This window comes from Oncorhynchus mykiss, chromosome 27, assembly GCF_057628025.1.
Source record: "Oncorhynchus mykiss isolate SJ-2025 chromosome 27, ASM5762802v1, whole genome shotgun sequence".
NCBI lineage: Eukaryota > Metazoa > Chordata > Actinopteri > Salmoniformes > Salmonidae > Oncorhynchus > Oncorhynchus mykiss.
This window is the reverse complement of record NC_143048.1, coordinates 17,416,115-17,429,006: the sequence shown is the minus strand read 5'-3', so window position 1 is coordinate 17,429,006 and position 12,892 is coordinate 17,416,115. Positions and strand designations below refer to the sequence as shown.

The 12,892-nt window shown below is 45.6% G+C and overlaps 1 pseudogene; it reads right to left on the bottom strand.

Moving 5' to 3' along the window:
* Positions 1–104: 104 nt before the first annotated feature.
* On the bottom strand, positions 105–3,306 carry LOC110507086 (uncharacterized; annotated as a pseudogene).
* Positions 3,307–12,892: the final 9,586 nt, after the last annotated feature.

Genomic DNA, 12,892 nt, shown 5'->3' with positions numbered 1-12,892 from the left:
AATTCAGATCATATAGAGGTGTTTTACAGTCCCTGGTACTGTGGTGGCATAGTGGGCTCCATTGTCATGCGTTGTCTGTGTAGAGCAGCAGCCCAGAGGGGCTGGTCAGTGGGGTAAAGTATGGGTAGTATGAGGTAGAGTATGGAGGAGTTCCAGTTGAGATTGTTTAGGTATTGTGGATGTACAGTAGAGTTGATTGTATTAGATATCAGATCATTTGTCAGGGCTTGTCAGCGTAGAGCAGGAAGCCAGAGAAAGTGCTGTCGTCATCACTGCTGGCGTAGACTCCATTCCAGTCCCTTAGTGTCTCCAGCCATACCTGGTCTCCCGCCGCCAGCTGCAGCAGCACCAGGCTGTACACCTGGTCGATGTCCTGCCCATACGGAGAGTCTCGCGTCCGCACCTTCCTCACCCCATTGACTACCAGGGCGGCGCGCAAGGGCTTGTTCCGCACTGTGATGTGGTAGGAGAACATGTAGACCCCCCCGTGGGCACAGGTGAAGCTGTTGGAGGAGGAGTTGTAGTGGTTCTCTCCGTTGTGGAAGACCTTGTCAAAGCGGACGGGGAAGCCCGATGGAGGGAAGGACTTACTGGGGGAGAGGCCCACACTGACCCCGTTACCCTTCGCCCCTCTGATCCCCCGAGGGCCCCTGTCCCCTCTCATTCAGGGGGAGCCTCTGTCACGCTTTGGCCCAAACATCCCCCTCCCTCCCTGGTGTCCAGGCAGCCCTCGCACCCCTGGCTCACCTTGAGCCCCTGGGGGTCCTGGATCCCCCTGGTCACCCGCCACACCAGGGGAGCCCAGCATGCCATCCACCCCAGGAAGGCCCAGGGTCCCCTCTATCGCCCTTCAGTCCTCTCTCCCCAAATGTCCCACACTCCCCTTTGTTACCCTTGTCCCCCTTCAAGAGCACAGTGTAAGTGGGTCGTCTCAGCAACTAGGCCCAGACAGAATTTATGAGGAAGATATTAATTGATTTTACATGTTTGATTTAATCATTCTTTATGGAGGCTGGAACAGGTACAGGTAGCCTAGTTTCATGATTTCTTTGCCTGTATGTGCCTATATGTGTTAAAGGGTTTGGCTGGTTACCGCTCTCTCCTTGTTTCCCTGGGATACCCAGAGTTCCTGGGAAAGAGAGATAGATAACAGACGGTACACGGTATCCACGGTCACCTTTAACTCCTGGGAAAGAGAGATAGATAACAGACAACTCTGAATAATCAATAAATCTACTGTTTGCTCACACAGCCAGGAAAGTGTACATATCTCAAATAAATAATGTATCGTTTCTCTTTTGTGTTCTCCTCTGTCTCCTTTTGGCCCTGTAGTTCCATTTGAACCAGCCAGTCCAGGAAAGCCTCTGGACTGTGCCATCCTGGATGAGCTGCACTACCTGAGCCACTTGTGTGGGTTGTAGACTCCGTCTCATGCTACCACTAGAGTAAAAGCACCGCCAGCATTCAAAAGTGACCAAAACATCAGCCAGGAAGCATAGGAATTGAGAAGTGGTCTGTGGTCCCCACCTGCAGAACCACTCCTTTATTGGGGGTGTCTTGCTAATTGCCTATAATTTCCACCTGTTGTCTATTCCATTTGCACAGCAGCATGTGAAATGGATTGTCAATCAGTGTTGCTTCCTAAGTGGACAGTTTGATTTCACAGAAGTGTGATTGACTTGGAGTTACATTGTGTTGTTCAAGTGTTCCCTTTATTTTTCTGAGCAGTGTAGTTTCAACAAGATATCAAAAGCCATGGGTCACCACTACAGTATACTGGTATTGTTAAAGGTCCCTATGTTGTTATAGTGATTTCAATACCTGGTAGTCCTCTGCCCCCTTTTGGCCCTCGAGGGCCCTTCTCTGGTAGACAGCACTCACAAAAATTGAAGTAGCACTAGTTATGATCCAAGGTGTAATTAACATGCCCAACACCAGGGGGCCCTGTGGTTTCAGTATAGTAATCCTGGATGGCATCACTGGGGTAGGTTGTGGTCTCTGTGGTAACCAGGGGGTAGGGATCCATGGGATCTGATTTCTCCACTGATTTCAGTGTCTTAGGGATGATGGTGGTTAGGGGCTGCATGGTAATCCGGGGCTGCTCGCGGTAAGGCATGGGCTTCTTGGTGTATTGGTACTTTGGTCGCTGAGTGGTCTTCGTCGACACACTGGTCACTGTGAATGGCATCACTGCCACTGCCAAGAGGGCAGAGTGATAGGAGAGCATCCTGATGTTTGACAAGAATCTAAGGAGGGAGAAATAGAGAAACTGTCACTTCTCATACACTGATGTAGCATCCCTGTATGTAAGCATACTACTTACTACAGCCTCTGCCAAGAGGTCTGGAGCTTTGTAACCACAGGACATAGTGAGCTTGCCCTGTCACTGCATGGTTTTTGGTATGTAAAAAAAGCATTATTTCAGAACTGATTATATTAGGTGTATATCCCACATTAATATTTACAGTAGCTCAAAGCAACGTACTTTCGACTCAGGGCAGGAGAACATTTATGAGACCCCATAACAACAACAATCCTCAAAAAAAAACATATAAAGCATCTTATCATCTATCAAGACTGGGTTTGACACCTTCTCTTTTCCATCCATCTCTCTCTCCCTCCCTCTGTTTCTCTCTCTGTTGCAGACCAGTCTATTGTATATGAACCACTCAATATTCCACTGTCACAGCACTGCCAGACATGACCTCATCACAAAGATGTTGATTGAGAACTTACAGGCACTCAACTCATCACCTCACAAATGGGTGGTCAAACAAAAAGGTCAAACAAAACAGAAACCGCTTATTGAACAGAGCTCAGTATAAAGCAATAAATCCAAATTTGACACTTGCCTAATTATGACGGGCCCATCTAATCATTGATCCCCTGTCTAACAGTACCATGGAGGCTGCAGCAGCAGCAACACTGGAACTCTTTGATATCTCTATAAGGCTTTGATGATGGACATCCCCCACCTATGAGGAGTAGAGCTGTGAGCCCAGGGGGAGGTTTGAAACCCAACGACAAGCTAATCTAGCAGAGCCTGGAGCTGGACCAAGCAGAACCACTGCACCTCGGCACACTCTCTGTATCCCTGTTGTGTAAAATGTGCTTTTGTGACACTGGATACAGTGTCCGTGAGAAGCACTACCCCGGTGTGGGCCCGGGCGAGAGGAGAGAGGCAACGGGTCACCTGATATAGGAGAAATTCCTCCAGCAGCCACCCTGCTGCCCCGCAGCCACCCCCTCTAGTCCCCCTCTTACTGGGGGACTAGAGCCAAGCTGGGAGGCTTCCAGTGGCCCCATAGTGGGGTTCATACACGTCTTACTACAGGTGGAGGGAGTGCAGCGCAACTCCAATACAAGAAGGTACATTTCTCCTGGCCATATTGGTCAAATCATTGTGAGCTTGTGTAAAATAGTATAGAAGTAATAGGGATTACAGTTGTAAATCAGTAGCTACAGGTATACTGTTTAGGGTTCCCCACTCTGCTTAACCCAAATCCTCTATAACTACCGCAGAACAAAGATCTGTATCATCACTATCTACTTTGTGATTGTCCACGAAAAGCTTAAGCCTAAAGAGCGCTACTAATCTCACTGTCTCACTCAACAGTTACTAAACCTGAGCTGCCGTCAAAGGAAACAGCTTATCTCTCTAACCCTCTCTACAGGTGAACACACAGCCATACTGCACAGTCACTGGAACCAACTATCTCTTGTTAGAAGAATGGTTATTTCCATCAGTTATAGCAAACTGAACGTCACAGTGGTAACAGGACAGCTCGTGACTGATACAAATGAAACTACTACCACCAGAGGACAGGGTTCAGTAGTTAAAGACCTCAACCTCCCTGAGGGATCTATGACCACCAAAAGAAATTGCAGGAAGAGGGGGAATGAAAGTGAGAAATAGAGAGGGGAGGTGAAGGTGAGATGGAAGGAGAGGAATAGAGAGGGGGGGGGGGGGTCCAGGGGTAGTGAGGGAGAGCTTTATTTATACTTTGAATATATAAGACTGTGCCTTCCATTTGCATATATTCAATTATCACCTGTTTCTTATTTTTTCTCCTCTCCTCTTTGCATTATCTTATTAGCATCCTCTTATTAGCATCCTCCTATTAGCATCATCTTATTAGCTCTGCCTCCTGCTCTCCCTCCACCTCTCTAGCTCTCCTTCCAAGCCCGTTGAGGTTCCACCCCTCAGTCTCACTCCTCCATTCAGTCCACACAACAGAACGGGTCAGTTTACCAGCCTCGCCACCACAGGAACACAAGCACCGCTCACCTGCCCACTCACCTAACACTGGCACTGCCCGTGACCCCAGGTGCTCCCACAGTACAGCACCATGGAGAAAAACATATACAGTCAAGAATTAAGCAGGAGCAGTTAAGCAGGGACAGAGGCAGGGTGACTTGCATGGGTACTTTACATTAACTAACCCTCTTCATGGAAAGAAGATCTCTAAGTGTCAGTATAGAGGATGTAGGGGTGCAGGCGGGAAGGTGTGTGAGTGTGTGTGCATGTGTGAAAGATCAGACAGTTGTTTGCCTCCTGGGTGAACATTTGCGTTTAGGCCTAGTGAGTAAGATGACAGTTGAAGTAAACCATTAGCAAAATGTCAGTCTTAGTATCTGATTGATGCCCTCTACCAAAACGCCCGTTCCTTTTCCTCTCAGATTATCCCCTGGTACACTAACCTGGCCATAGACATATTATTGTTCAACAGCCCAGCCTGCCTTATCAAGTGAAATCTAGAGACCTTGAAATTAGCAACTAATGACTTTGGTGCTTGTTTTGGCAAATAAATTATACGCCTCTTATGTAAGAGACCAAGCAATACCTTCATATTATCTGACACACCTTTCTTGAAATGGAAATTTCAATCTAGAACAGGTACACGCTATTTTCTTAAAATATCTTGGTTGTTGGTTTGCCATTGAGCGTTACTGAAGAAGGCAACATAAAAAAGTATTTGCTTTTTTCACTCAAGCACAGAGCCTAATTGTCTTGTGAGATGGAAGCTGAAGCATTGCAAGGGTATCAGAGACCCAGGTGGACTCCCCAGAGACACAGAGGGGTGTCTGTGTGGAGAGAGACCCCAGGAGAGTGATCCCTGAGTAGGGGGTTGTGGGGAGTAAGGTGCCCAGGGCCAAAAGAGGTGGGGGTAGTTGGGGAAAACAGGGTCTGGGGGTTACAGGGGAGAAAGAGAAAGAGAGAGAAAGAGGGTCATGGTAAGGTGCAAGGTAAAAGTGCTCTGGTACCACCCACTTGTTTCCCCTACATCTTACTAATAAAGAATAGCTGAAAAAGAATGTTTGGCAACACACATTTTCTAGAGAATATGCCATGCACACTTAATATTTTTTTAGAAGTAAATAAAATCTAGGGCCAGGATGGAATGCATACAGAAGTGTTCAGAAGTATTCATTCAGATAAGCATTATACAACTTATCAAATATCCATTAATTACATGAAGGAAAAAATTAAAGTTATTGATGTCTTTTTTTTTATTTTTTATGTCTTTTTCATCAAAACAGGCCGGTCAGTCTGAAGGTCAGTAGTCACTGTTGACTGAGAAAAGGAGAGAACGAGAAATGGAGCAGATGAGAAGAGGGCTGAAAAGAGTGGGAAATACAGGCCAGTCAGTCTGAGGGTCAGTAGTCACTGTTGACTGAGAAAAGGAGAGAACGAGAAATGGAGCAGATGAGAAGAGGGCTGGAAAGAGTGGGAAAGAGAGAGAGGGACAGAGATTTTTCTAAACAGCAGTGATATATTGTAAAATTATGCTTTTTTATGTCACATTAGCAGTATGTCTTTGAGAATAGGTTGACAGGGGGAACCATAGGTTGACAGGGGGAACCATAGGTTATGGTTGAGCGATCAGTTCTACCATCATCCATAATGGAGCACAGTGATGTCAAGCCACACACTTACTGATGGTAACCCTGACCTACAAACCTGACCTGACCCCACTCCCCTGGGCTCCTGTGTGTTCATATCCTGCTCTCTCTCCTGCCCTCCCCCTGTTCCTAACATCCCATAGCCACTAGGTGGCAGTGTTGTTTAATCAAATAAATCACTGAGGCCTCCCCACCAGTCCTGTTCCTTGGATACACACAACAGAACCCAAAGCTTATCTGTCCTGAGCTACTCTTGCACACATATTCACATAACATAGATAGGTCTGCAATGTGAAACACCATGATTCATATTAATTTCTCTGCTGTCTTTTATCTATAGGTAGAGGACAATGTCATTATCTGATGGTTCATGACAGAAAGACAAGTGGAACTGGGGAGGCAGTTTAAACCCTAACCATCTCTCCACATGCATAACCATATACATGGTGACATGCCTAATCTGTGTGTGGTGTCGTCATGTAAGGCTATAGGCTATGAGCTTACTAACCAACCCTTCTGGGGGTGACTATTGGTCATACTCTCCCATGCCTCCTTATATTCTCTTTAGTTTGAATCCAGTAGCGATCATGTGAGGTTGAGTTTGCTCAGGGCGTGAAGGAATTCTATAACTCCATGGCCAGTCTATTACCTAGCTCACCTTGTCTCTGGAGATGAGGAGACAGCAGGGAGGGGTGTCCAACTGTCCACAAAAACAGGTGCTCACCTTGATCACCTCCATCTTTGCATTGTGGAAGGGAGATGTACACCTGTTCAACCAAAAAGGACCCTTTCTTCCTCTCTTGCACAAACACACCGGCACGCACAACAGTCTAATGACTGACCTCAATGATTCCTCCACCCAACCCGGTAGTAAAGCAAACAGACTACCCTCAAAACAAACAGTACAAATGGCACGTGCTTAGTGCTAGGCTTTCTTTGCTGTCTGTGATTTTGTGTATCTATCTGAGAGGATCAGAACAAATCCAATCTGATGAAACCGATCCAAGAGAACAGATAGATTCACAAGTAAAATATTTATCCATGAACAAACTCTCCTTAAAGATTTCCATGGCTTTGAGAGTAAATCTGTATCATGTTTAGATGGGTCTTTCTTTCTCTCTGTGAGTGAATTAAATTGGCTCCCTCTGCTCCTTGTCAATCACAGATCTCACTAAACAAAAGCTTTGCTCATTACCATGGGGGCAAAGTTAGTAATGCCACAACCCTGCACTTGACTAAAACTGTATGAGTGAATGGATAGGTGGAGTTACAGCGGGTTTTCCCAAACTCAGGACCCCAAGAGGTGCACGTTTTGGTTTTGACCTTGACGGTGTTTGGGAAACACTGAAATACAGACTCTAGGGGTGCCCTAACAACTGTGTTGTTGTGTGTTACATAAGGAATGTAGGCCTTCAAAACCTGATCAATATCCTACTGACGGATCACACACGGGGTGTGTGTGTTTTTGTGCTTTTACTATAGCAAAACAAGGATAACTCAGACAAGTGGGGACATTTTGCCAGTCCCCACAAGGAAAAAGTATATTTTAGGCTTATGTGCTAGGTTTAAGGTTAGGGTTGGGGTTAGGGGTTAAGGTTAGGTTTAGGGGAAATAAGATTTATAATGGGAATCAATTCTTTGGTCCCCACAAGGATAGTAAACAAACGTGTGTGTGTTGTGTTGTGTTGTGTTGTGTTTGTGTGTGTGTGTGTGTGTGTGTGAGATGCTAAGAATTGTCCTGTGAGAAGCAACAACAAAGCAAGCCAAGAAAGGTGAGCGATTCAAACGTAAACAGTGTTACTTAGCATTGGGCCCATTGTGGATGTGTTTACAGAGTCAGCGTCAAGACTGATAGCTCTCTTTATTTACATTTGATCATTAGATAAGGGAGTTCTGATTTAATCTACTGTCACTAATGAAGCATATCCCAATCTGGAGGGAAGGGAGGGACGGAGAGGATAGGGTTCCTGTGCATTGTTTCACTCAATATGATTAATTGAAATTCATCTGCAATAATGATGCTCTTTCAGAGCAGGACAGAGAAAAGACTGGCCTCTGCCTGGGGAAGTGGAATAGTAGTTTTTTTTTCAATTCGTTTTTCTGTTCACTTACTATTTTACCTAGCTCTTATCAATAGCTCTTATCATATCAATTTATAAATTACAGTGCATGGAGAATGCTGTTAATTCTATTTTTTTAAATGAAGTAGATGTTTTAAAAGGCTGGTCATGACACACATCAACACCATCATCCCAGACACTCTAGAAACACTAGACATACCACCCTAACAGAGCCACAGATGACGCAATCTCAATTGTACTTTACGCTGCCCTCTCCCACCTGCACAAGAGGGGAAATAAATATGTGAGAATGCTATTCATAGACTACAGCTCAGCGTTCAACACCATAGTCCATCCCCAATCTAGGGACCCTGGAACTGAACCCCTCCCCCTGCAACTGGATCATGGACTTCCTAACGGGCCGGACCCAGGTGGTGAGGGTTAACAACAACACCTACGCCACACTGACCCTCAAGACGGGGGCCCCACAGGGGTGTATGCTTAGTCCCCTCCTGTACTCCCTGTTCACCCACGACTGTGTGGCCACGCATGACTCCAACACCATCATCAGGTTTGCTGACGACACAACATTGGTAGGCCCAATCACCAATGGCAATGAGTCAGCCTTACAGGGAGGAGGTCAGAGACTGTGTGGTGCCAGAACAACAACCTCTCCCTCAATGTCAGCAAGACAAAGGAGCTGATTGTGGAATGTAGGAGAAAGAGGGGGAAGCACACCCTCACCCACATCGACGGCGCTGTAGCTCCGTAACATGGTCCGCACACACCAACACAGTTGTGAAGAGGGCACGGTAGTGGCAAAAAAGATTTGTCATGGGCCCTCGGATCCTCAAAAAGTTCTACAGCTGCACCATCGAGAGCATCTTGACTGGCTGCATCACCTTCTGGTATGTCAAATGTAACGCCCTTGACCGCAAAGCGCTACAGAGGGTGATGTGGACAGCCCAGTACATCACTGCCATCCAGGACCTCTATATCAGGCGGTGTTAGAGGAAAACCCTGAAAAATGTCCAAAGAATCCAGCCACCCAAGCCATAGACTGTTCACTCTGCTAGCCTCCGGCAAACTGTACCAGAGCGTTGGTTCTTGGACCAACAGGCTCCGAGACAGCCCAAGTCTTATGACTGTTAAATAGTAAATTCATGTTACCCCAACTATCTGTACTGACCCTATGCACGCTCACTAGACTATATACACACACTCACATTGCACTTTACCCTGCCTTCGGGTACATTTTTAATTTTACCTTTATTTAACTAGGCAAGTCAGTTAAGAACAAATTCTTATTTTCAATGACGGCCTAGGAACAGTGGGTTAACTGCCTGTTCAGGGGCAGAACGACAGATTTGTACCTTGTCAGCTCGGGGATTTGAACTTGCAACCTTCCAGTTATTAGTCCAATGCTCTAACCACTACCCTGCCACCCCAATATACATATCTAACTCAAATACCGCACATTGATCTGGTACTGGTGCTCCCTATATATAGCTCCATTCTTGGATATTTATTTTATCCCTCTTATGTTATTATTACATTTTTTTACTCTGCATTGTTAGGAAGGGCTCATAAGCAAGCATTTCACAGTGACTACTACATCTTTTACATTTGAGTCATTTAGCAGATGCTTTGATCCAGAGTGACTTACAGTAGTGAGTGTAAACATTTTTGTGCTTTTCCCCTACTGGTCCTCCGTGGGAGTCGAACCCACAACTCTGGCGTTGTAAGCACCATGCTTTTACCAACGGAGTCACACGGGACCCCTAGTTGTATTTGGCAATTTGATTTGATTTGATCTCTGCCACACCTCCATTTCTTTGATCTCCACCCCAAACGTCTTGCTGACGCTGGCATTTCCCCCATGCTTACACGTAGAGAGAAAAGTGCATCAAAATAGAATAATGTTAAATTTACGCTCCCATAACTCAGGTCTTAATTTTCCCCATAAAGAACAGATATGTATTATTCCTGGAAAGAATAAGGTGGTGGTGTCCAGTTCCAGGCTATGAAAAGCAACGTAGCCAGCCTCTTTAAAAACAGAAACGTAAATTATAGTTTTCAGTTTCCTTCACCCTTCATCCTTTTTAACCCTCGTACAACCGACTGAGGTCATTTTGGTTTATTCAATTCTTCCATTTTTTCGGACTTTGTCAGTCAACAAATTCTTAACGTGTCAAACTCATTGTTTAGTGTTTCTGTATCAATATCGAAGTCCTTTGGGAACTTTTTTGGGGGGGAACTTTTGACCCCAGACAAAAACACATCATTCCGCCTGTAGTAATTTGATAGATAAGAACTTTACTTGAATCTATGTTTCTCTGGAGACAGAGATTCACCAGAGGGTGGAGGGTGACCTGTATCAGTGAACAGATAGACAGATTCACCAGAGGGTGGAGGGTGACCTGTATCAGTGACCAGATAGACAGATTCACCAGAGGGTGACCTGTATCAGTGACCAGATAGACAGATTCACCAGAGGGTGGAGGGTGACCTGTATCAGTGACCAGATAGACAGATTCACCAGAGGGTGGACTGGAGGGTGACCTGTATCAGTGACCAGATAGACAGATTCACCAGAGGGTGACCTGTATCAGTGACCAGATAGACAGATTCACCAGAGGGTGGAGGGTGACCTGTATCAGTGACCAGATAGACAGATTCACCAGAGGGTGGAGGGTGACCTGTATCAGTGACCAGATAGACAGATTCACCAGAGGGTGGACTGGAGGGTGACCTGTATCAGTGACCAGATAGACAGATTCACCAGAGGGTGACCTGTATCAGTGACCAGATAGACAGATTCTCCAGAGGGTGGAGGGTGATCTGTATCAGTGACCAGATAGACAGATTCACCAGAGGGTGGAGGGTGACCTGTATCAGTGATTTTGACCAGATAGACAGATTCACCAGAGGGTGACCTGTATCAGTGACCAGATAGACAGATTCACCAGAGGGTGACCTGTATCAGTGACCAGATAGACAGATTCACCAGAGGGTGACCTGTATCAGTGACCAGATAGACAGATTCACCAGAGGGTGGAGGGTTACCTGTATCAGTGACCAGATAGACAGATTCACCAGAGGGTGGAGGGTGACCTGTATCAGTGACCAGATAGACAGATTCACCAGAGGGTGGACTGGAGGGTGACCTGTATCAGTGACCAGATAGACAGATTCACCAGAGGGTGACCTGTATCAGTGACCAGATAGACAGATTCACCAGAGGGTGGAGGGTGATCTGTATCAGTGACCAGATAGACAGATTCACCAGAGGGTGGAGGGTGACCTGTATCAGTGATTTTGACCAGATAGACAGATTCACCAGAGGGTGGAGGGTGACCTGTATCAGTGACCAGATAGACAGATTCACCAGAGGGTGGACTGGAGGGTGACCTGTATCAGTGACCAGATAGACAGATTCACCAGAGGGTGACCTGTATCAGTGACCAGATAGACAGATTCACCAGAGGGTGGAGGGTGATCTGTATCAGTGACCAGATAGACAGATTCACCAGAGGGTGGAGGGTGACCTGTATCAGTGATTTTGACCAGATAGACAGATTCACCAGAGGGTGACCTGTATCAGTGACCAGATAGACAGATTCACCAGAGGGTGACCTGTATCAGTGACCAGATAGACAGATTCACCAGAGGGTGACCTGTATCAGTGACCAGATAGACAGATTCACCAGAGGGTGACCTGTATCAGTGACCAGATAGACAGATTCACCAGAGGGTGGAGGGTGATCTGTATCAGTGACCAGATAGACAGATTCACCAGAGGGTGGAGGGTGATCTGTATCAGTGACCAGATAGACAGATTCACCAGAGGGTGGAGGGTGACCTGTATCAGTGACCAGATAGACAGATTCACCAGAGGGTGGAGGGTGACCTGTATCAGTGATTTTGACCAGATAGACAGATCATTTGCAGAGATACAGCTCCCGATGTACTCACCTAAGATTGTACTTTTCTACACCACATATCTATCGTATGACTATGTACAAAACCAAAATTACCTCATTTTTGTACATATAAAAATCTGCCAATGATATACTGCCAATAGTATAAATACTTAATAGAACTGTGATACAAAACTTAGATACACTCAGAATCTACACCGGGAGCTGTACGTACTGGTGTTGTCTGGCTACAAATCCACATTGCTCCGGCCAAACTGACATTTTTTCTTCGCAATGAGTCTGGATTTGCCTCCCCCCTACAATTTCTAGAATGGGAACACATTCTGACTGTTTGGATTGGTCCCAGAAACCGATTGGTTGGGCCAGAACCGGCCTACATGCTGATGTTATCAACTTTGATACTCTGACTGGTTAGATTTGTTACAGACGATCAAATCGCTGATACATTTGTTTTGTACAACTCCCCTCATTTTGAAGTCACACAACTTCTAGGATGGCAGATTTAGACAATACATGTAGCGATCGATAGAGCAGCGGAATTCCTTAGAGGGTGAATGTGGACCTGTTGTAGTGATCTTGTCCTGATAGACAGATCACCTGCTGAGATGGAGCACCTTATGTACTTGCCTATATTTATAACTGGTTAGAACTGGTTAGAACTAGGTATAAATGTGTACAAAATCTAAATGACCTTAGATATATGCTTAGATGCAGTCAAAACAGCTCATACAAGTTTGTCAGTGGTATGAATACTTGGCAGAACTGTAATACAGAAACCAGCCACCCTCTGAATGTACACATGGTGCTGCATTGGTGTATATTCTTACGGAAAATGTTATATAAATACCTGAACTCCTAAGATATCCTCCAATATATGTGCAACTTTTAATGGTATTTCGGTTGCTTTAACATTTGGTTTGAAGTGACTGAGGATTTGGACATGCTTTATGAAGCATCCTGGCTCTACCACTCCCATTGTTTCACTAG